General features: G+C 44.4%; 1 long non-coding RNA gene across 2 annotated transcripts; it reads left to right on the forward strand.

Annotated features, from left to right (window-relative positions):
• The first annotated feature begins 688 nt into the window (after positions 1 to 688).
• On the forward strand, positions 689 to 4,181 carry LOC137837373 (uncharacterized). 2 transcript variants are annotated; one of them, XR_011085443.1, is made up of 6 exons: positions 689 to 872; positions 977 to 1,043; positions 1,861 to 2,099; positions 2,219 to 2,348; positions 2,422 to 2,576; positions 3,784 to 4,181. It is a non-coding gene; the product is annotated as an uncharacterized lncRNA (long non-coding RNA). The 2 variants fall into 2 exon arrangements; XR_011085442.1 differs by lacking the exon at positions 689 to 872 and having other exon boundaries at positions 947 to 1,043.
• Positions 4,182 to 21,344: the final 17,163 nt, after the last annotated feature.

Consider the following 21,344-nt stretch of genomic DNA (forward strand, 5'->3'; position numbering starts at 1 on the left):
CTCTTCTGCGTGGCGAGTACGGGTGCCTTCATACACACCTTCCCTGTGGTCTCGCCGGCCGCCTTCATGATCTACTTCTCTTGCTTCACCGTGCATGTTCAGGTAAGCCGTTACCCGACCTCAGCCTCTGGCCAGCTAGGAAATGACTATCTGACGACTTCATCTTCGGCGATGTACTTGTTTAGGCGATCTCTGACCACTAGGTCGTCTGGGTTCGCATCCGGCGACTTCATCTCAATCCTGGTGACCGCCGGTTTAGGTATGCTAGAGATCGGAGCACGCCAACTTAATAACTGACGACCACATGAGCCCCCCGACTTCCTTCCCTTCTGCCAGCCATGGGCCCCGCTCAACACGCCTGCATAATAGCTTGCTGCCACGTCATCACTTCCGACTACCAGGGCGGTACAGAATTATATTTACGCTTGCCCCCAACTCCAGTAAAGTATTGTCCACATATAAAGCATTTATATACACAGGAAGGTTAAAACTCCCTAGGTCTTTGGATTTTTTAGGCAAGCACTACAAAAAATCATGTAAAAAGTGGCGGTTTTAATATGGCGGTTATTAATAACCGCCACAAATTTCAGTATAATACGTCATTTGACAAACCGTCACAATTATCTTTCAAAAATATGTCATTTTCAACTAATTATCCTTCTGAATTAAAATAAGTTTTCCTTTTCTTCATTACCGCGTTGCGAGAACTGCTGGGCCTACTTGAACACCTACTGCAAGCTCGAGCAGTGGTTCTAGTCTTGCTCCCTCTGCGGCAACCTCAATGGCCTCTCCTCCGACGCCATCGAACGCTACTTTAGCCCTCAGTCCTGTGCCGAGATTATGTCATCTTTCATAGATCTCGCATTGCCTACGCATAATTATGAAATTTACTTTTCAATTTTGGTTCATCGTTGTTGAATTGGTTGCTCTTGTGCATGTTTTTCATATTTGACTGTTTTGATTGGAACTGTTACAGAGGAATCGGGCGAAGGAAGCGGCAATGCTGGCATGTCCGGTATATGTTGTTGCTGTTGACTTGTCCTGTAAGTCTCCTAACATCTCACGGCTTATTGATTTGCTAATTGTGATAATTGGAACTGGATTTTGACAATTGGATGGTTCGGTGAGGTTAATTGATTAGGAGTTTATGGTATGCTACTGATTGTGAGTTTTGCTTTTGGTTCTCTGACTAGGACCTGGTGGAGCCGAAGAATTTTGTGTGTGAGAGCAGTATGGCATTTTACTTATAATTCTGTAGGCTATGTTGCTTATGGCGATAATAACTTTTATATGTCTAGTTTCCACATGGTTATGATATTATCTCCTGTTCCCTTATTTAAGAGTTGAGACCGTCGATAAATATTTTTTTCTATATTAATTTTATCTAACCGACTAGAGAATGAGACGCAGATTCAAAACACATGGATCTTGTGTCTGGATATGGTGAATGATTATTAGATTACGTGACCAATGTTTTTTCAGTGTTACTAGCCATGATTGCTGCAAGTTAGACTTATAGGGTTTGGAACTGTTTCGGTGGCTGTGTTTTCTGGACTAACTTTTGTTTGAATGAGAAGGTTGTGATTGCATAAATGACCTTTGGTTTTTATCCTTTCTCCTTATTAAGTCATTCTACCCATTTCTTCCTATTTCTGGTCCTTTTGATTCTGTATAGAAGGATGTGATGCAATGATTAAGGTGAAGATAGATGTGCCTGATTTGCATGTTTGTTATTCTATTCTGGCATTTGTTTCCTTCATAGTGTTCTTTAAAACTTGATTAATTTCCTAAATATACAGATGTGTCTTCTTTATCACTGTCATTTTGTAATCGAGAAAAATGTTTTCGGTTATACTACAGCTTCTGAAGAGTTTCTAGAACTTATCAAAAGTGCACTGCTGGCTGCTCTGGAAGGTATTATGTTGACCACACCATTGCATCTGCACTTGAAACACTTAGACCAACAACTTCATGGGAGAGAACCACGGCAGCAGGTCAAGGATTGGATGGTGTTCTGATAGGTGGGCGTGGTTTTGGGATAGTAATGGAAGCTCTCTGCAATTTCCTTGCATCTGAATATGGGAATACTTTTGCTTTAGGTTTGAATGGACAAATACAAAACTTGCCATTTATGACTTTTGTTAGTGTGATTCTTTAATGTTTAATCTTCTATATTTAAAACGCTTTAAGAAGATATTATTTCTTCTGAGAACTGCAGCTAGAGTCTTTGTCTTCTTGTCTGATCCCCTGATTATGGACACAAGACGATATGGTGAGCAATATGAAAGCAAAGGAAGGATGCAGATCGTGCTTTACTCCCAGAGCAGACACCCTTCTATAAAGATCTGGTATTTAAGTTATGATGTTGCTATTCCTGTCTCCCATTTTTTAGAAGTAAAAGAATTGACATATGTATTGCAGGCTGCTGTTGCTGTTCAAGCAGGTGTATGTGTTGACATATTTGCTGTAACAAATGAGTACACTGATTTGGTCTCCCTAAAGTTTCTAAGTACTGAAATTTGGGGTTCCTTATTTTTGTACACAAGTACTGAGGATTCAACATTGCCCCAAGACATGTAAGTCTCGTGTGTTTACATAATATCCTGAGACTTGCTTTACAGTAAGAGATAGTTGTTTGGTATTTTCCGATTATTGTGTGACTGCCTCCAATACAATCTCAACTTGAGGTGGTTTTATATACCCCTTTTCTCAATTAGCCAATTATGTTTTATGTTAACTATATCAAAATAATGCTTATTATTTTGTTTAACTTCTTATTACTTAAACTAATCAATTGCAATTGAATTTACCACATATTGTTATATTAATCACTTACTTTAAGTGATAAGCATGAAATCTAATTTGGTGACTGAATCCAAACGTAGTTGAAATCACAAGTGTTAACATTAGCACCTTACCCATCAATATTTATGTACACACTTTCACACATATCAAGGTATAAACTGCTACTGTTTACAACCATGTCTTTAAAGCTTTAATGCTTATACATTTTTTAATGTGTTTATTTAAGTGAAGTGAATTAAGTTGTAAATGTCATGTTAAACCTTATACTTGTATTATTTAGATTTTATACTTTTTATCATGAGTAATCCGTTCTAGTTCATTAGTTATTCCATCAATTGCGTAGTCTTTCATTTGTCGTCTTGTTTATTAACATGGAAACTCTTCATTCTTTGTGCATAAAGCTGTAACTCTAGTTTTTGGTTTCTTCTTTTTTGTGATTCGAGTTTTGAATAAGTATTTTATAACATATCAAACACAATCTGATCTAGGCAGTTGAAATCATCTTTATATTAATTCATGCACCATTTTCTAGATAGTTATGTGATTTTCATTGCTCGTCATCCAAATTCCTAGAGTATATCATTGGCAAATGCTTAATTAATCCTCTGCTGCTTTGCTCTTCTTTATGTGTTGAAGTGCTGAACTTGAATTACATAGTTCTTACTAGTGGAAAATAGACTGCTCTTAGTACTCTATCAAACACATATATTAATATTATCTTTACTAGAATATATGAAAAATATTCAAAACTATCTTATAACTTAGATTTCTTATCATAATTTACTCAATTAATTAGTTACGATTAGAAATAAGGATTAGTTGTTCAGGGTTTATGAATATATAAAAAATATCAACACAGTACAATACATTTAAATTAATATTATTTTAGTATTTCATTTTGTTTTATATCTCCCTCTTCTCTTAAATGGTAAAATTTCATAAGTCCATTTGACATGCCTTGTCACTAATTCACTGCAGGCTTCCTAAAATTTGGACATGTACTAGATGGATCCACCAATGAGATATTAATATATTTAAATATTTATTGGTGTCTTTTATTTTATAATTATAAGCAGACAAATTCATTAACTTAAAATTATTTATTTTAGGCGTTAGATTATGGAAGTGGTGCTCCATCACCTAATCAAGTAATAGGATCAAGTGCTATAAGCAAAACTGATTAGGGATATGTGTTTTAATTTTAAATTTGATTAGGGATGTATGAACTTTTGAACAATTATGTGTTGTAATTTTAAACTTGATTAGGGATGTATGAACTTTCTATGTATTTTAATTTTCAATTACATATAAACTTTTGAACATGATTATGTGTGTTTTAATTTTCAATGAAATGAATGGATGATTACAACTTTATACATTATTTTATTTTATTATGAAAAAGTGGTAGTTAAATTTTATAATTGTATAAAACATATTATAAAAAAGATTATAAAAAAATGGTGGTTAAATTTTATTTATTCAGAATTAAAATTACGTAAGTTAAAAACGCCATTACTTACGTATATTATGGCGCCAGAATCTTCTTCAATGAATGTAAATTGCGACAGTTATAACTGACACTACTTACGTATATTACGATGTCAGAATCTTCTTCAATGAATGTAAATTGCGACAGTTATAACTGACACTACTTACGTATATTATGGTGTCAGAATCTTCTTCAAGGAATGTAAATTGCGACAGTTATAACTGACACTACTTACATATAAAAACCGCCACTATTTACACTATGTTTAAAGTGGCGGGTGTTGTGGCGGGTAGCGTAAAACCGTCACATTAAACTTTGTGGCGGCCAGTTCTATGGCGGTTTGACAAACCACCACAAGCGTATATTGTGGCGGTTATAAACGCCAGTTTATACGAAAATAACCGCAACAATATACACTTTTTGTTGTAGTGAAGCCTTTTTTAATAATGGCACTGTATCTATCCTCCAACTCTATATTTCTTTCTTCAATATAGCTCTTACTCTTTCTAAATCTCTCAAGTGTTGAATCTTGCTTTAGACTTCTTGCAAAATAATTTTTAGGCACCAAATTGTCAAAAACAATTATGTCCTTCTCTTTTTCTGAAAGAGCAAGAGGGTATGATAAATCATTTTCAAGGACACCTCTCTCCTTATTTTCACCTTTTTTCTCCTCACTTATTTTCTTTTCTCTCTCTTTCTCATCTCTCTTCCCCTCCATCTTATATTTTTCTTCTTTTTCAATCACTACATTATTGCAATGCTCTTTTGGGTTGGTGATGGTGTTGGCTGAGAATTTGTTGTAGAACATGGAAGCTTTGATGAACAAAATCTGTGATGAAGGCTTGATGCTTTGCTGCTTTGATTGAAGCTTAGTTCTAGGGTGTTTAGAATACTTGTAAAGATCACTCTTAATCCTGTGCACAAGCTGAACCAATTTGTTTTAAAAGAGAAAAATGTTTTTCTAAGCAAAGAGAAAAGCAACCGGTCGAAATCATGATATAATCGGTTGTTTTACAAATAGCTTATTTGAAGGTTTTGAAAACTGTTTTTGACTTGGTTGACTAACTGTCAAAACCAATTAAACTGGTTAATACCACATTTCAACTAGTTGATTGTCACATTTCCTAACAACTTTTCAAAAACCTGTTAAATTTCTTTTCAGTTGAATTAAAACTAATTTGACTCATGATCAACTGCCTAGAACGGCTAGATTTAAGAGCTATAAATATGGTTTCTCTTTGTATTAAAAAACACAAAGAAAGTGAGATTGAAAGTATTTTTTGATCCGGTCAGTCATCGGTAGATGATGACGTCAGCAGAAGATAATCACGTGGACCGCTCGTAGGGTGACACGTGGATCGGGTGACAGAAAGACCAGGGAGGAGGTCATCCAAAGAGGTGATCGGTGGTCAGTAGCCAGGTGGCCACCGACAGATCAGTTGGCAGAGAGGTCAGGGAACAGATCACCCAGAACGGTGATCGGTGGTCAGTAACCAAGCCGTCACCGACAGACCAGTTCCCAGATGAACACCTGGGGGCAGAACGCGAGAAGTAATAGAGCACCGATCAGTCATCGAGTGCATGGTCATCGGGGTCTCGTGTTACACGCAGTTAAGATGGGACCGAGGTTCCCAGCGAGAGCGTTACGCACGAACCTCGCATGAACATATCTCAGAGAATCGTGCATGAGAGTGGCCTGAGGGAGTTGGTAAACCGGTCAGTGATTGGTGACTCCCTCAATGATATGATTCCAATAGCAAGATACAGATGATTCTTTGACATTTTATGGAATCAACTTGAGTTGGAGATAGCTTAGGCACTTTTAATAGAATTGGATCAATGTTCTAAGTTTCAAGAACTCACCAAAACTTGCACCAAACACCAAACTCACATGGAAGACCCATTTCTTGCCAATTGAACCAATTAAAAGATGTAAAAATGCAAATGAACCAATTAAATTGCTTAACAAATGAAATGAACCGATTAAAATGCTTCAAAACTGAAATGCACCGAACAAATCCAAGGAGAAAGAAGATGAATCGATTGAAACATGAAAATAAGCAAGAACACCGAATAGAAAGCAAGAAAGGAACCTAAGACATGTTTAGGAATTCAAATAGGCACGGAAATGGAATGAGAAGATGGAGAAGAAAGAGGACTTATGTGGTTGTAGTTCTTGGTTGATGAACACGCCACTTGAAGTGTGAATGCTCCAAGATAAGTGTGCAATGCCGCCACTTGAGAGAACCAAGGCACTCAAGATGAGACTAGGAAGAGCAGAAATCAAATCTCACTCACTCAATCACCAAATTGGGGAGAGTTTCTTTACTACAAATTCCAAATCTAAATTGTGAATGACCTAAGCCCTCCTTTTATAGGAGCAAGGGTTGGTCATGAAGCTTACAAAACAAGCTAACCAAAAGTCCCTTGCATGCTACTCACTTCTAGCACCTAAAGTGAAGCATGAAGAGTCACCTTCTAGAAAATTCTAAACTAATGCCTAAAGATGCTTTTACAAAAGAGGTATCTAAGGTTTCCCTCTAAGCACCTTTCCTAAAAACTATGTATTTAAACATTCTATATTATTTACAAATTTATAAAAGAAACTATAAAGAGAGATATTTAAATGAAGCCTATTCTTGAAAGCTTGTAGACTTCTTTGGCTTTATGGCTTGATCCTCTCTTTATTTTATGTCTTCTTTTTAATTTTGAAAATACTAGAAGGAAGAACTTCAAATGTGTAGGTGAATGACCTCTCCCTTCATTAATAAAAGCCTCCTTTATTTGATTCTCATCATACTCCTCGAGTTGGAGAGAATTCGTCCACGAATTCTGAATCCCTGCATATAACAAAGTCAGTTTAGTTTTACAAGTAAAAGTGGAAGAAAAAGGCAAACATGACTTAGCTTTTGTAAACAATGGGATTTCAGAAAAGGAGGTTCTATAAATCGACCAAGTTGGAAAAATTTGTTTGGGAATGATGATATCTTTTGGAAAAAGGCCTCTTAAGTGGTGAAAACCATTAGGAGGTATGAAATCATCCCTAACACTTTTTAACCAAGATGGTGTTGAAATAGAAACCTTGGGTAATGAAAAAGATAAGGAAGGAAAACACCTTGGAGGTGAAAGGATAAGACTCATATCAACTTGGCTTTCTTTGTCTTTTTCATTTTTACGTGAGGGAGGTGGGTGAGGTAGGTCCTGTTTTACCTTGTTTGTCATTAAGGTTTTTTGTGGACAATGAAGAGCTATGTGCCCAAAACCTAAACATTTAAAACATTTTATATTGGAAGTTTTGGTAGGTGACTTAGGAGTAGAAGAATTTGTAGTAGAAACTTGTTTTGTAGACGTGGTTTTCAAAAGATATAATTCCATCTTGATGGCTATGCGAAGCACTTGCTTCAAAGAAGAGTACTCATTTAATTCTATAAATTCTCTAATATCTCTTCTTAAACCACGGACAAACCATTTTATCTTTGACTTTTCATTAGCATGCATATTCATTTTAGTCAAAGTGGTTTCAAAATCTTTAAAGTATTCATCTACCATCCTATGTCCTTGAGGAAGCCTTTGGGACTTCAACAAGTGTTCCTTCCTAGAATGAGGAATAAACCTCGCGCGCATATACTCTTTCAAAGTATTCCAAGAAACCACGGGAGGTTTCTTGCGATACATAATGTCCATTACAATTGTACGCCACCATTCTTTGGCATAATCACTAAATTCTAAGGTGGCTAGCTTATATTTGTGCTCATCAAGGATCTTATGGGTCTCAAATATTTGTTCACACTTAGCCTCCCTATCTAAATATACATTAGGATCACTAGAGCCATTGAAACAAGGAAGCTGGACCGAAGGTAGCCTAGCCTTTGCATTTCGGTAGTAGCCATCTTCACGTTTATCTTCATGAGCATGAGATGGTCTAAATCCATGAAAGTTGGGTTGAGGTCTCCTTCTTCTATGATCTTCTTCACGTCCATGATCATTGGAAGAGCCTCTTGATGAAGGTCTATGATGATGATGCTCTCCATGAATAGAATGAGAAGACCTAGCTTGCTTCATTTCAAGTCTTTGTAATCTTTCCTCCAACTATCTTATAACTTCATCATGGAGATTAATGGTTCGTTTTGCCTTTTTTAATTCATCAAGAGCAGCAGCTTTGCTAGAAGAATGCTGTTTGGAAGAACCACTGCTGTAATATGAAGCCATGTATAAAAGAAAACAGCAAACAAAGTTAAGAAAACAAAGTTAGCAAAAAGTAATTTGGTAGCAAACTGCCGAAGTGAATTTGGCTTGACAAGAAGTCACTCTCAAAGAAATAATGTCCCTGCACCAATCTGATCTTGAGGTCTTGGAATCCTCAAATGAAAGATGTCAAAGCAAGGCACACCAATCTCAAAGCCAACCACAACAAAACCAATGAAGCAATAAAGACAAACAAGAAAAGGTATAAGCAATGAAAGGCTATAACAAAAGGAAAACTAGATGTATGACAAACTCAAAGATTAATGAATAAAAGACAAGCAAGAAAATAAGGAACTCAATGAAAAAGTAGGCACACAAAAGAATACCTAAAGAAAAGCACTAGAGTAGATGAAGAAAACAAACACAAGCTACTGGAAAATATTTTTTATGCAAACTGTGCTTGATGTTCACTGATTTAACTGGAATGATATAGAGCGAACTGGATTATGAAATTTAAACCACAGAAACTTCAAGATGTTAACTCAATAATGGCACTGGAATTACTTAAAAACAGTAAGCCAATTAATTGAGATAAATTTTTCAAAATCGCTGCCAGATTACCGTATTTTTTTCGGCAGAATTGTACACTTTTTGTATTTTATTTATCATTTTTTGTGTACTTTGAATTTTTGAGTACTTCTTTTTTCTATGCTTTTATAACACTTTGAATAACACAAATACAGAATTTCAGAATTTTCCAGTGAGTAAATCAATTGCAATAAGGAAAAACAGTAAGCACGTTTTCAGAAAACAGAGGAATCCTAACAGGAATGAAAAACAGAATTAAGAACTAGCAAAGACATAATGGAAAATGATGTATAGGAACTTGTATAGGTCTAAAATACAAGTATGAACTCAATTCTAAAACAGAAAATGCACAAAGGATCAAGATACAAATGCAGAAAACTGTATTACACCAAAGCAAGAAACAAAAAATGCAATAAAAGTACTACAAGAAGTGATGACATTCTTGGAAAAACATGACTATGACAAAACTTGTATGGATTCAAAAAGGAAAAAACACAAACACTTGGTAGGCACAATTAAGAAAACAGCAAGAATACTCAATTATAATCCTAAAAACAGAAAAGAAACAACAAGAAGATAGAGCTCTTGAATTAAAGTGCAACACAACTCAAAAATTAAACAAGAACACACCTAAACTCATGATACCACATGATATGATTCCAATAGCAAGATATAGATGATTCTTTGACATTTTATGGAATCAACTTGAGTTGGAGATAGCTTAGGCACTTTTAATAGAATTGGATCAATGTTCTAAGTTTCAAGAACTCACCAAAACTTGCACCAAACACCAAACTCACATGGAAGACCCATTTCTTGCCAATTGAACCAATTAAAAGATGTAAAAATGCAAATGAACCGATTAAATTGCTTAACAAATGAAATGAACCGATTAAAATGCTTCAAAACTGAAATGCACCGAACAAATCCAAGGAGAAAGAAGATGAATCGATTGAAACATGAAAATAAGCAAGAACACCGAATAGAAAGCAAGAAAGGAACCTAAGACATGTTTAGGAATTCAAATAGGCACGGAAATGGAATGAGAAGATGGAGAAGAAAGAGGACTTATGTGGTTGTAGTTCTTGGTTGATGAACACGCCACTTGAAGTGTGAATGCTCCAAGATAAGTGTGCAATGCCGCCACTTGAGAGAACCAAGGCACTCAAGATCAGACTAGGAAGAGGAGAAATCAAATCTCACTCACTCAATCACCAAATTGGGGAGAGTTTCTGATCCTGCCTGTTGACCGGAGCGCTGGAGAATGCCTCGTCAAAGGATCGACGTGCGCACCGCTTCTCACCTCCGTTCCTCTTCGGGATCTATCTCAAGAACCTGCAAAGAAACGATACGGCGCCGCTGCGGCCAATCGCACTCCGACGCTCAAGTCAGTGACGGTATCACCAAATACTAAGAACGAGAACCGTGCAAATCCTCTCTCACAATCAGCTCTATCACTCGCAAGCGTAAAGTGTATGAACTGAACGTGCGTACCTCAGAAAGTTTGTTAAGAGCTCTTATATACCTGGTGACTTTCTCTCTCCTGGCAGTTGCAGACTTGGACACGTGGCCCGCATCCAACCGTACACGTGCCATCATCTGGAGGCTCCCTGACTTGGCGCTGCTTCTACTCTCATTTTGGCTAAGTTACGTATGCATGGTACTGCCCAGTGCATAGCAAACTTAGGAGTGCGATCTCTACTGGAACTAGCGAGTTGGGGACTTTCATACACCTTCCCTGTGGTCTCGCCGACCGCCTTCATAATCTGCTTCTCCTTCATCTTCGGCGATGTGCTTGTTCTGGCGATCTCCGACTGCTTGGTCGCCTGAGTCTACATCTGGCGACTTCATCTTCAACCTGGCGATCGCCTATTCTGGTAAGCTGGAAATCGGAACACGCCAACTTAACAACTGGCGACTACACGTGCCTCCCGACTTCCTTCCCATCCGCCAACCTGGCGCCTTGTCAACACGCCTACACTGTAGCAGGATGCCACGTCATCACACCCGACCACCAGGGCGGTACACAAGCCCCCCAGTCTTAAGCGAAGACTTGTCTAGCGAAAAGACTGAAAGAGCCTTCGTTAACACCGATATACGTGGCACTGACGCAGAATTCCAAGCGATTGTACTTTCTGCTGCTCTGACGCTCCACCAAACCCTTCACCCATCGTTCGACACGTGGCTTCATCAACGGCTCTCTTCATCTGCCGTTAGCGCTTCCTAACTTATTTCGAAAACCCTTAAACCCATTACGCTCCACTGTTCCATCACTTTCCTTCGTGCTTGCAAACGCTCTCACTTCTTTCTGCGAAAGCTCTCGACGTTCCTCGACGCTCTAGATCATCACCTCCCTTCACCGTTTTCCTGATCATTGAAAGGTAACTACTTTCCTTCATCTGCTGGGTTTCCTTGCATTTTCACCGATTTGCATCATCCTGTAACTGCCTGGTGCATACGCTGTGGGTTGTTTTTCCATTTCTCCTTCTGCGTAACTTAGGGCTTTGTCGATCGTCGCGACGAACATGCATTCGTTCGTTTTTTTCACCTTCCTTCTGTGATCGAGTCAGCCTCTGTAATCCCCTGATCGTTTTTTCTTTCTTCTTCCTTTGCAGTTGCTATCGTGACTCGCACAAAGATCACCCCGAACCCCCCTCCTTCAGCACGAAACCCTTCTTCACAAGCACACGACCCAACACAAGTTCGTGGTGCTTCCTCTTCGCAGGCTGAGAGGCCTGCATCTTCCCAAACTGCCCTGGCTCAGGCGACTCCATCTAACGCTGGAGGAGCCCCCGCCCCTCTGCCAGACTTCAAAACTCTATACCCCTGGGCTAACCCAACCCTTCTAAAAGAGACCTCGTCGGTGAACACTGCGGGAGCAGTTCTGCGGTTGACTAAGGGGGACGAGGCCTATCAATCGTTTCACAAGGAGCACGACGAGAGGATGATGGTGCTGCCTTGCCCCGCCGCTCTGGCAGTGTGTGCCGATGACAAAGTAAGCGCCGACGGGCCCTTCTGCTTTGTCTACACAACTTTCTTCAAGAAGGTCAAACTCAGGTTCCCTCTCACCCGATTCGACAGGGAACTCTTGACCGAGCTCAACATCGCTGCCGCCCAGCTTCACGCCAATAGCTGGGCGTTTGTTCGAGCCTTTCAAATAACGTGCGACCACCTGGGGTTGCCCGCGTCGGTGGACGTGTTTTTGTTCCTTTTTGAGGCCAAGCACCCAGGCGACCGCCTGTGGGTCAGCTTAAACGCAATTGCTGGCAGATCCATTTTTACCATCTTCCAGCAATCGTACAAAGACTGGAAGGGGAAGTTCATCCAAGTACGCGCAAACGATAAAGACACTTCCCTTCTCGATGGCTTCCCCTTGTACTGGGTGGACAAGGGGAAAAAGGAGTCCAAAAGCTGCTTCAGGAGGCCCCGAAGTCCTGATAGCATGGGAGCTTTGGACCGAGACCTCTGTCTATTCTGGAAGAGGGTGGCAGACGCCAACATAACATTCCTGACCCCCACCCTGATCTCCTTCGAATTCTTTGAGGACCAGCTAGAATTCCAAATAGGTTAGGACGCTACACTCTTGTTTTGATATTGCTTCTGAGCGTCTTGTGCGATACGCACAAGACTTTGGTTTTACCTTTTCTGCATATACCTGTTTTTCTGTTTCATTACCTCATACACTTATCCTTTTCTTCTCTGAGCTAACTCATGCACTTTCGTTTCATGCAGACACCATGTTGGGTAAGAACATGCTCGCCGACTTAAAGGCGCTCGCCTGAAACCACGGGTTGGCGACCGGTTCCCAGACGGTGCCCAACTCGGCGGTCGAGAAGGCTATCGTTCATGGGCGATCACCGCCCAAGGAACCCACCCAGCGCAGGAAACTGGTCCTTAAGAGGCCTAAGCAAAAAGCCCCCCAAATCGTCCAAGAGGAGGAAGAAGAGGACGACGAGGTCACAGAGGATGGCCTTGTCACGAAAAGGAAGAGGGTGGCACCATCTTCTCCACCTGCTCAACCCCCTCTTCCAACCTCACCACCACCATCAACGCCTGCTCCTCCTCCCTCATCGCCAACGCCACAAGCCCCTTCATCACCAGTCCATGCAGTTCCACTGGCCACTGCGCCACCTGTAGCTGAGGCCCAAGAGCCAAATTTCTTGGAGGACCCCCCAAGCGCCTCTACGCCACATATGTCAGCAGGAGGGGGCCCCCCTTCAAACACTTCAGCTGCAGGAAACGTTCCAATCGGGGATGAGGTCGCTAATACCTCTCCAATCCTAATTACCGAATCCCCGATTGCGTCGCCCCGCCAGGAAGCAACCACTGAAAATATTGCTAAGGAAGGTGGCGGCGAGAACCCTCAACAAGCCCCCCTGGCGCCTCTCCAAGCCGCAAACCTTTCCCTCGAGGTCACCAGGATGTGGGAACCTCTGACTGCTAAATTGAAAACCATAGCAGAGGATATCCCATCGATCATAACGAGGGCTGTGGAGAGCTCCACCAGGAGGCTTCAAGATGAACTCTTCAACCTCAAGACCGACCATAGCACTATGAGGCTCGAGGTGGAGAAGTTGTCTGCCAATCTGACGCTCACGGAGATGGAACACTCCCGAGTAGAAGACGCGATGAGCACCGAGCTCAGATTGGCGCGCCAGGAGGCCACTGACCTTCGCCGCAAAATTCATGATCTTGCCCAGAGAAAGTCGAGCTAGAAAGCAAGATCGTGCCTCTTTGCACCAAGGCGAGGGACCTGGAGGCTCACATTCAAGCTAGTGCCGCTAAGGTACAAAAAATGGAGCAAAGGTCAATCGATCGCGAGAAGCTACTTGGGCAAGTAGAAAAAGCGAGGGACGACGCCATGGCTGATCTCGCCGAGGCAAACAAGGAAAAAGGGGAGATGGCTCCCGAGTTGACCCAAGCTCAAACGGAATCCAAGAAGGTTGCTGACGACCTTCTCCATGCTCAAGAGACCAACGAACAACTCCGAAAACAGGTCGAAGAGCTGGAGCAGCAGAACAAGGAGCTCAAGAAACAGGTTGAAGAACTTCAAGGGCAAATTGAAGAACTTAAGCTAAGCTCTGCTCAGATTCTGGTTGTGGGATTCGAAGCCGCTCGGGAACAATTCGCATGCCTATTCCCCGATCTCGACCTCAGCATGGTGTCGTTAAACAACGAAGTAGTAGATGGAAAGGTCGTTCCCGCCGAAGACTTAACCAACTCCACCTCATCTGCTACTTTATAATTTCGCTTGCATATACCTTGTAATAAAACTCGTGCATATGTGTTTTGAACAGATACTTATTTCAATCACAAAACTGGGATATTCTTTCTTCTGACTTCTTTTAAGCGCTTTAGCCTTCTTTGTATGTTTAACTTTGTCGATTTTAACTTAGCGATTTTGCAAACGCGACCTTTGACGTAACTGCCTCGAGCCAATTCAAACTTAAGCAATAATCGCTTTAAACAACTTGTACTCTTGAGGCACTAACCTGATCATAAGAATAGCTTCCAAGCAACGAACTGTAACTCAATCATTGGCTCAAACAACGTCCCACTCGACCTGCTTTATCAAACAAGTCTTTCAATCTTCTCGCCGTGTTTGAACTTTTCCCGATCGCCAAGACCTCTTGGCAACACCAGCTTTTCCTAGCCTCATGCTTTGGCAATCGTTTCTTTATCTGGGGTAGAAACGCCCTTTGGGATCTTCCTTTGCCCCCCTGAACTTCAGAGCAAAAGACCGGCTGACTAGGCGTTCTCTTCGAACCTACCTTAGCCACCTTTCAAGCTTCTTCCACCCTCTTCGCCATACCTGAACTCGTTCAAGACGAGAAGGATTTCATCTTGCCTATGCTCGCACATAAGCGAGAAGGTCTTTAACTCGCCTGAACTCGCTCAACGGCGAGAAGGTCTTTTGACTCGCCTGAACTCGCTCAACGGCGAGAAGGACTTTATTTGGTGCCTCAACTTGCCCAGGGCGTATATCTCCTCCCCCCTGGATGCACTGAGGACCTTTTATTTCTCTCGCCTGCACTCGTTCGACGGCGAGGAGGTCTTTAACTGGCCTTAGCTCGCACAACGGCGATAAGGACTTTATTCGGTGCCTCAACTTGCCCAGGGTGTACATCTCCTCCCCCCTGGATGCACTGAGGACCTTTCTCGCCTGCACCCGCTCAACGGCGAGGAGGTCTTTAACTTGCCTCTACGTTGCCCCAGGAGTTACATCTTCTCGCTCCCAGAAACACGGAGGACTTTTTCTCTTTCTCGCCTGCAGTCGCTCGACGGCGAGGAGGTCTTTAACTTGCCTCTACGTTGCCCCAGGAGTTACATCTTCTCGCTCCCAGAAACACGGAGGACTTTTTCTCTTTCTCGCCTGCACTCGCTCGACGACGAGGAGGTCTTTTACTTGCCTCGGGACGCGCGAGAGCGTTGAGGTCTTTCATCTGGTGCCTCCGATCGCCGAAAGACGATGAGGACTTTGAAAACTTAACTGGTGCCTCCAATCGCCGAAAAACGATGAGGACTTAAACTTAACTGGTGCCTCCAATCGCCGAAAAACGATGAGGACCTAAAGCTTAACTGGTGCCTCTAATCGCCGGAAAACGATGAGGACTTAAAACCTTTTAGAAAGCACGCGATATATCTTTTCTTGCCTTAAATCATGTACAAATGACAAGGTCTTTCTTCAAAACTTTTGAAAATAGCACATATGCAATCTGAAAACACCTTATACTTCGAAAACTCTTCTTTTATTGGGTAGCCTCATTAAAAACCCTCCTTAGGGAAAAAAGAGTGCCCCCTTCAAACTGTTTTAACAGAGACATTGTAATATAACATTGTGTTTGTCTTTACTTACAAAGCTCTTAACTATAGTACAACTTCAAGTGTGTGGCGTTCCAGGTGCGAGGAATCGCCCCTCCTTCCAGCGTCTCTAAGCGGTAGGCCCCGTTCCCGAGCGCCTCGGTTATCTGAACGGTCCAGTCCACTTGGGTGATAGTTTATTCTCCATCTCGTACTGGTGGGCCTTCCTCATCACCAGATCGCCTTCTCTAAACTGCCTTGGCATCACCTTTGAGTTGTATCTTCGCTCGATCCTCCTCTTCACCGCCTCAGCCTTCAGCCTCGCCTCTTCCCTGACTTCATCCAGCAGATCCAGGTTCAGCCTTCTCTCTTCATTCGAGTCTTCCTCTACAAAGTTCTGGAATCTCGGCGAGCTCTCCTGGATTTCCACCGGAATCATGGCGTCACACCCATAGACCAAGCTAAACGGGGTCTCATGGGTTCCTGACTGCTCGGTGGTGTGGTACGCCCAAACTATACGGGGCACCTCCTCAGCCCAACTTCCCTTGGCTTTCTCAAGCCTTCTCTTCAAACCTCTCAACAACACCCGATTAGCTGATTCCACCTGGCCATTTGTTTGAGGGTGCTCGACGGATGCAAACACTTGTTGAATTCCCACCCCTTCGCAAAGCTTCTTCAACAGGTGGCTTGCAAACTGCGTCCCATTATCTGACACCAGGCGCTTAGGCACTCCAAACCGGCACACGATGTTCTTCCATACAAAACCTTCGATCTTGTGTGCGGTGATCTGGGCCACTGGTTCTGCTTCAATCCACTTGGTGAAGTACTCAATCGCCACCACCAAGTACTTCATTTGCCTGATCGCCAGCGGGAAAGGTCCCAGGATGTCGATTCCCCAAGTATGAAACGGCCAAGGGCTATAGATCGACTTCAACTCCTCGGGAGGTGCCTTATGCCAATCGGCGTGCTGCTGGCATTGTTTGCAGCACTGGGCATACTTCTTGCAATCTTCTCTCATAGATGGCCAATAGTAGCCTGCACGGAGAGTCCTCGCGGCCAGAGCTCGACCCCCGACGTGGCTTCCACATATACCTTCGTGGAGCTCTGCCATAATTCTCGTGCACTTCTCGCCGTGTATACATTCCAGGAGTGGGTGAGTGAACCCAAACCTGTACAGATCGCCATCAATCAATGTATACTTGCTGGAATTTTTCTTTACCTTCCTAGCTTCTATTGGATCTAGCGGAAGGAGGCCATCTGCCAAGCACCCCTTGTACTGTGTTATCCAAGTGTCTGGCTCATGGGCGGCGCAGACCCGCATCACGTCCACCTTCTCTCCTCGACATGCTCTAACTCTCGGCGATCTCAGAGTTTCTTGTGTCAAGGACTTATGGCTTCTCGCTGCTCTCTCCGTCGACCTGCTTATCTGAAGGACCAGGTGATCTGCTACAAATGCCCTCGGCGTCTTCAGAGTTTCTTGAATCACCGTCCTCTGCCTTCCCCCCTTGCCTGAGCTGGCGAGCTTAGCAAGCAAGTCAGCTCGGGCATTCTGCTCTCGGGGCACATGCACTACTTCAAAAGAGGCAAAGGAACTCTTCAATTCCTGCACATACGCCAAGTAAGCCGCCATTTGTGGATCTTTAGCCTGAAACTCGCCGGTTACTTGCCCTGTGACTAGCAGCGAGTCACTCTTAGCCATCAGCACCCTAGCTCCCATCTCCTTGGCCAGCAAAATCCCGGCGATCAGCGCCTCGTACTCTGCTTGATTGTTGCTGGCTTTGAAGGCAAACCTCAAAGATTGCTCAATCAGCACGCCGTTGGGCCCTTCTAATATGACTCCAGCACCGCTACCCTGCTGGTTCGACGATCCATCCACCGAGAGTACCCAACGGAAATCGTCTCCTTCAACCCGCGTCGCCTCTGATGAGAGCTCGACCACAAAATCTGCAAAGATTTGCCCCTTGATCGGGCCTCGAGGCTCATATTTAATATCAAATTCTGGCAACTCTACCGCCCACTTCACCATCCTTCCCGCAACGTCGGGTTTCTTCAAGACCTTCTGGATGGGCAGGTCAGTCATCACCAGTATTGTGAAACTGTGGAAGTAGTGGCGCAACCTCCTCGCCGAAAACACCACAGCCAGCGCAGCCTTCTCCAGGGCCTGATATCTCGTTTTTGGGCCCTGCAACACTTTGCTCACAAAATAAATAGGCTTCTGAGCCTGATCTTGATCCTGGGCGAGCACCGCACTCACTGCCCTCTCAGTCACAGCGAAATACAACCTGAGAGGGATACCCGCCAGTGGTTTGCACAGAACCGGCGGGCTCGCCAGATACTCTTTTAGTTTGACAAAAGCCTCCTCGCACTCTTTCGTCCAAACGAACTTGTTATTGCGCCGCAGACATTGGAAATAGGGATGCCCCTTTTCTCCGCTAGCTGACACGAAGCGAGATAGAGCTGCCATCCGACCTGTCAGCTGCTGGACTTCTTTCACTGTAGCCGGGCTTCTCATCGCCAAGATGGCGGCGCACTTGTCTGGGTTGGCTTCTATCCCCCTTTCAGTCAAGAGAAAACCCAAGAACTTTCTAGCCTCCACGCCGAAAATGCATTTCTCCGGGTTGAGCTTTAACTTGAACTTGGCGATCGTCGTGAACAATTCTTCCAAGTCTGCAACGTGTTTTGCTTTTCTCCTGCGAGGTCACGACCATGTCGTCGACGTAGGCTTGCACGTTCCTTCCCAGCATTGGTGCAAGTACTCGATCCATCAACCTCTGGTACGTGGCCCCCGCGTTCTTCAGCCCAAACGGCATCACCTTATAACAGTAGCACGACCTCTCCGTCATGAAGGCTGTTTTTTCTTCATCCATGGGATGCATCTTGATCTGATTATAGCCCGAGAAGGCATCCAGGAAACTCAGCAGCTTGCACCCTGCAGCACTATCAACCAGGGCATCAATACTTGGTAAAGGATACGAATCCTTTGGGCAAGCTTTGTTCAGATCGGTGAAATCGACGCACATGCGCCATTTCCCGTTACTCTTCTTCACCAGTACGACATTTGCCAACCATTCAGGGTACTGGACTTCCCTGATGTGGCCTGCAGCGAGGAGTTTCTGCGTTTCGTCCCTAATCGCCTGCCTCCTCTCTTCATTGAATTTTCTTCTCCTTTGTCGCACCGGTCTCACCATGTTGTCCATCGCCAGATGATGGCACAAGAAGTCGGGATCGATCCCGGGCATGTCCGAAGCGGACCAAGCAAACGCGTCCAGATGCCGCTCAATCACCTTGGCGATCTGGTCCTGGAGATCGACCTCCAGAGATCTTCCGAGCTTGAAAACTTTCCCTCCGATCTCCTTCTCGAGCCACTGCTCGACAGGTTTGGGCCTGGATTCTCTGGCGATCACCGCCCTGGCGATTCCCTGTTCCCTTGCTTCCTCGGGGTGATTCCGCGCCTCTTCCTCTTCCAGACCAGCATTCCTCTCCCCTAGCTCAGCGTCTATCATCTCTACATCCCTTCCGGCGGCCTCCTCTGTTACCGGCGGTCTGGGCTTCAGACCGGGAGGTGGGGTGGTTGTTACATAACTCACTGATCTTTTGTTTTTTAGGCTATTCTCATAGCACCTTTTCGCTTCTTTCTGATCAGACTTGATCGTGATCACCACCCCTTCCATGGACGGCAACTTCACCTTCATGTGCCGTGTCGACGGAATGGTGCCTATCCTGTTAAGAGTGGGCCTTCCCAACAGGATGTTATATGCTGAAGGGGCGTTTACGATGAGGTACTTGATTTTCTCCGTCCTCGACCCAGCCTCGTCTGTAAACGTGGTTCTCAGCTCAATGTACCCCCTGACCTCCACCTGGTCACCAGCGAACCCATATAAGCACTCTCCATAGGGCCTTAGCTGGTCAAGGGGCAATTCCAGCTGCGTGAAAGTCGGCCAGAACATCACGTCTGCCGAGCTTCCTTGGTCCACCAGGACTCTGTGGACCTTCCTCCCTGCTGTGATCAACGAAATAACTATGGGATCGTTGTCATGAGGCACAACGTCCCGAAGATCCTGCTTGGTGAACGTAATGTCCACTTCCGGCGAGTGATCTTCAAACATGTCTACTGCCATCACCGATCGCGCATACTTTTTCCTCTGCGATGCGGTGCATCCACCACCTGAGAAACCCCCTGCAATGGTGTGGATCTCCCCGTGGATAGGCATCTCGTGTTGCTGGGCTTCTCCACCTGCTGACTGGGAACTCGACGCTCCCCCCGTCCTTCTATCCAGCAGATAGTCGTTTAGGAACCCGCTCTTAACCAGATCGTCGAGCTGGTATCCTAAAGACAAACATGAGTCCAGGTTGTGGCCAAAACACTGGTGGAACTCGCACCAGGCGTCCGGCTTTGACCCCAGCACCTTGTCTCCCACCTTCTCGGGCGCCTTCAACCTAGCAGATATGTTAGGGATAGCGATCAGGTCCGCTAGTCCCATGACGAATTTGTGCTTAGGCGGGCGATTGTACTCCCGGCGTGCTGGTTGCTGGCGTGCTGGTTGTTGGCGCGCTTGGCTTCTTCCCTTATTTCTCCTATCGTAAGGGTAGCGAGTCCTCTGGTCTTTCCTGGCCGCCGCCGCTGTTTCCAGCACCCTCTGCGGCTGGATCCTGGTCTGGGCGCGTGGCCTGGCGGGAGCCACGCTGCCTCTCTTCTCGGCGACCTCACTCTCGTCGGCGATGTGGGCCACCGCAAGTCGCCTGACTTCAGCAAACGTCGCTGGATGAGCCCTGATCAAGGCCTCGCAGAATGGCCCTGGCTGCACGCCCTTCTTGAAGGCATAGACCAGCATTTCTTCATCCTTGGCCGGCGATCTGACCATCTGCGCTCCGAAGCGATTGAGGTAGTCTCTGAGGGACTCCCCATGGTACTGCCTTATATCAAACAGATCATAGGACACCCTGGGCGGTGCCTTATTCACAATGTACTGCTCGACAAAGATTTTCGAGAATTGTTGAAAATTGGTTATGTGGCCGTTAGGCAGGCTCACAAACCACTCCATCGCCGTTCGCTGGAGCGTACTCACGAACATCTTGCAGTAGACGGTGTCTGACCCTCCCGACAGAATCATCTGCGTGTGGAACGTGGTCAGATGAGCCTCTGGATCCTCCACGCCGGTAAAAACAGCTTTAACCGGAACCACGCTCGTGGGATTAGGCGTGTCGGTAATCGCCTGAACAAAAGGCATTGGGAAAACACGAGGTGGCGTAGACGGCGCCACCTCTTCAGCAGAAGAACGTCCTTGCTGCTTCTGAAGAGCTCGACGCAGCTCCTCAGTCACCTTGCTGAGCTCCTCGTTTCTGGCGCGAGAGGCGACCAGGTCCTCATGTATCCTTGCCTGCTCTACGCGCGAGGCTTCCACAGTTGCCTGCAACGAGCGCATCATCTCTGCCATCTGCGCCATGGTCATGGCGGCGTCGCCTTCAGCAGCGACAG

Source organism: Phaseolus vulgaris, chromosome 4 (assembly GCF_000499845.2).
Source record: "Phaseolus vulgaris cultivar G19833 chromosome 4, P. vulgaris v2.0, whole genome shotgun sequence".
NCBI classification, from domain to species: Eukaryota; Viridiplantae; Streptophyta; class Magnoliopsida; order Fabales; family Fabaceae; genus Phaseolus; species Phaseolus vulgaris.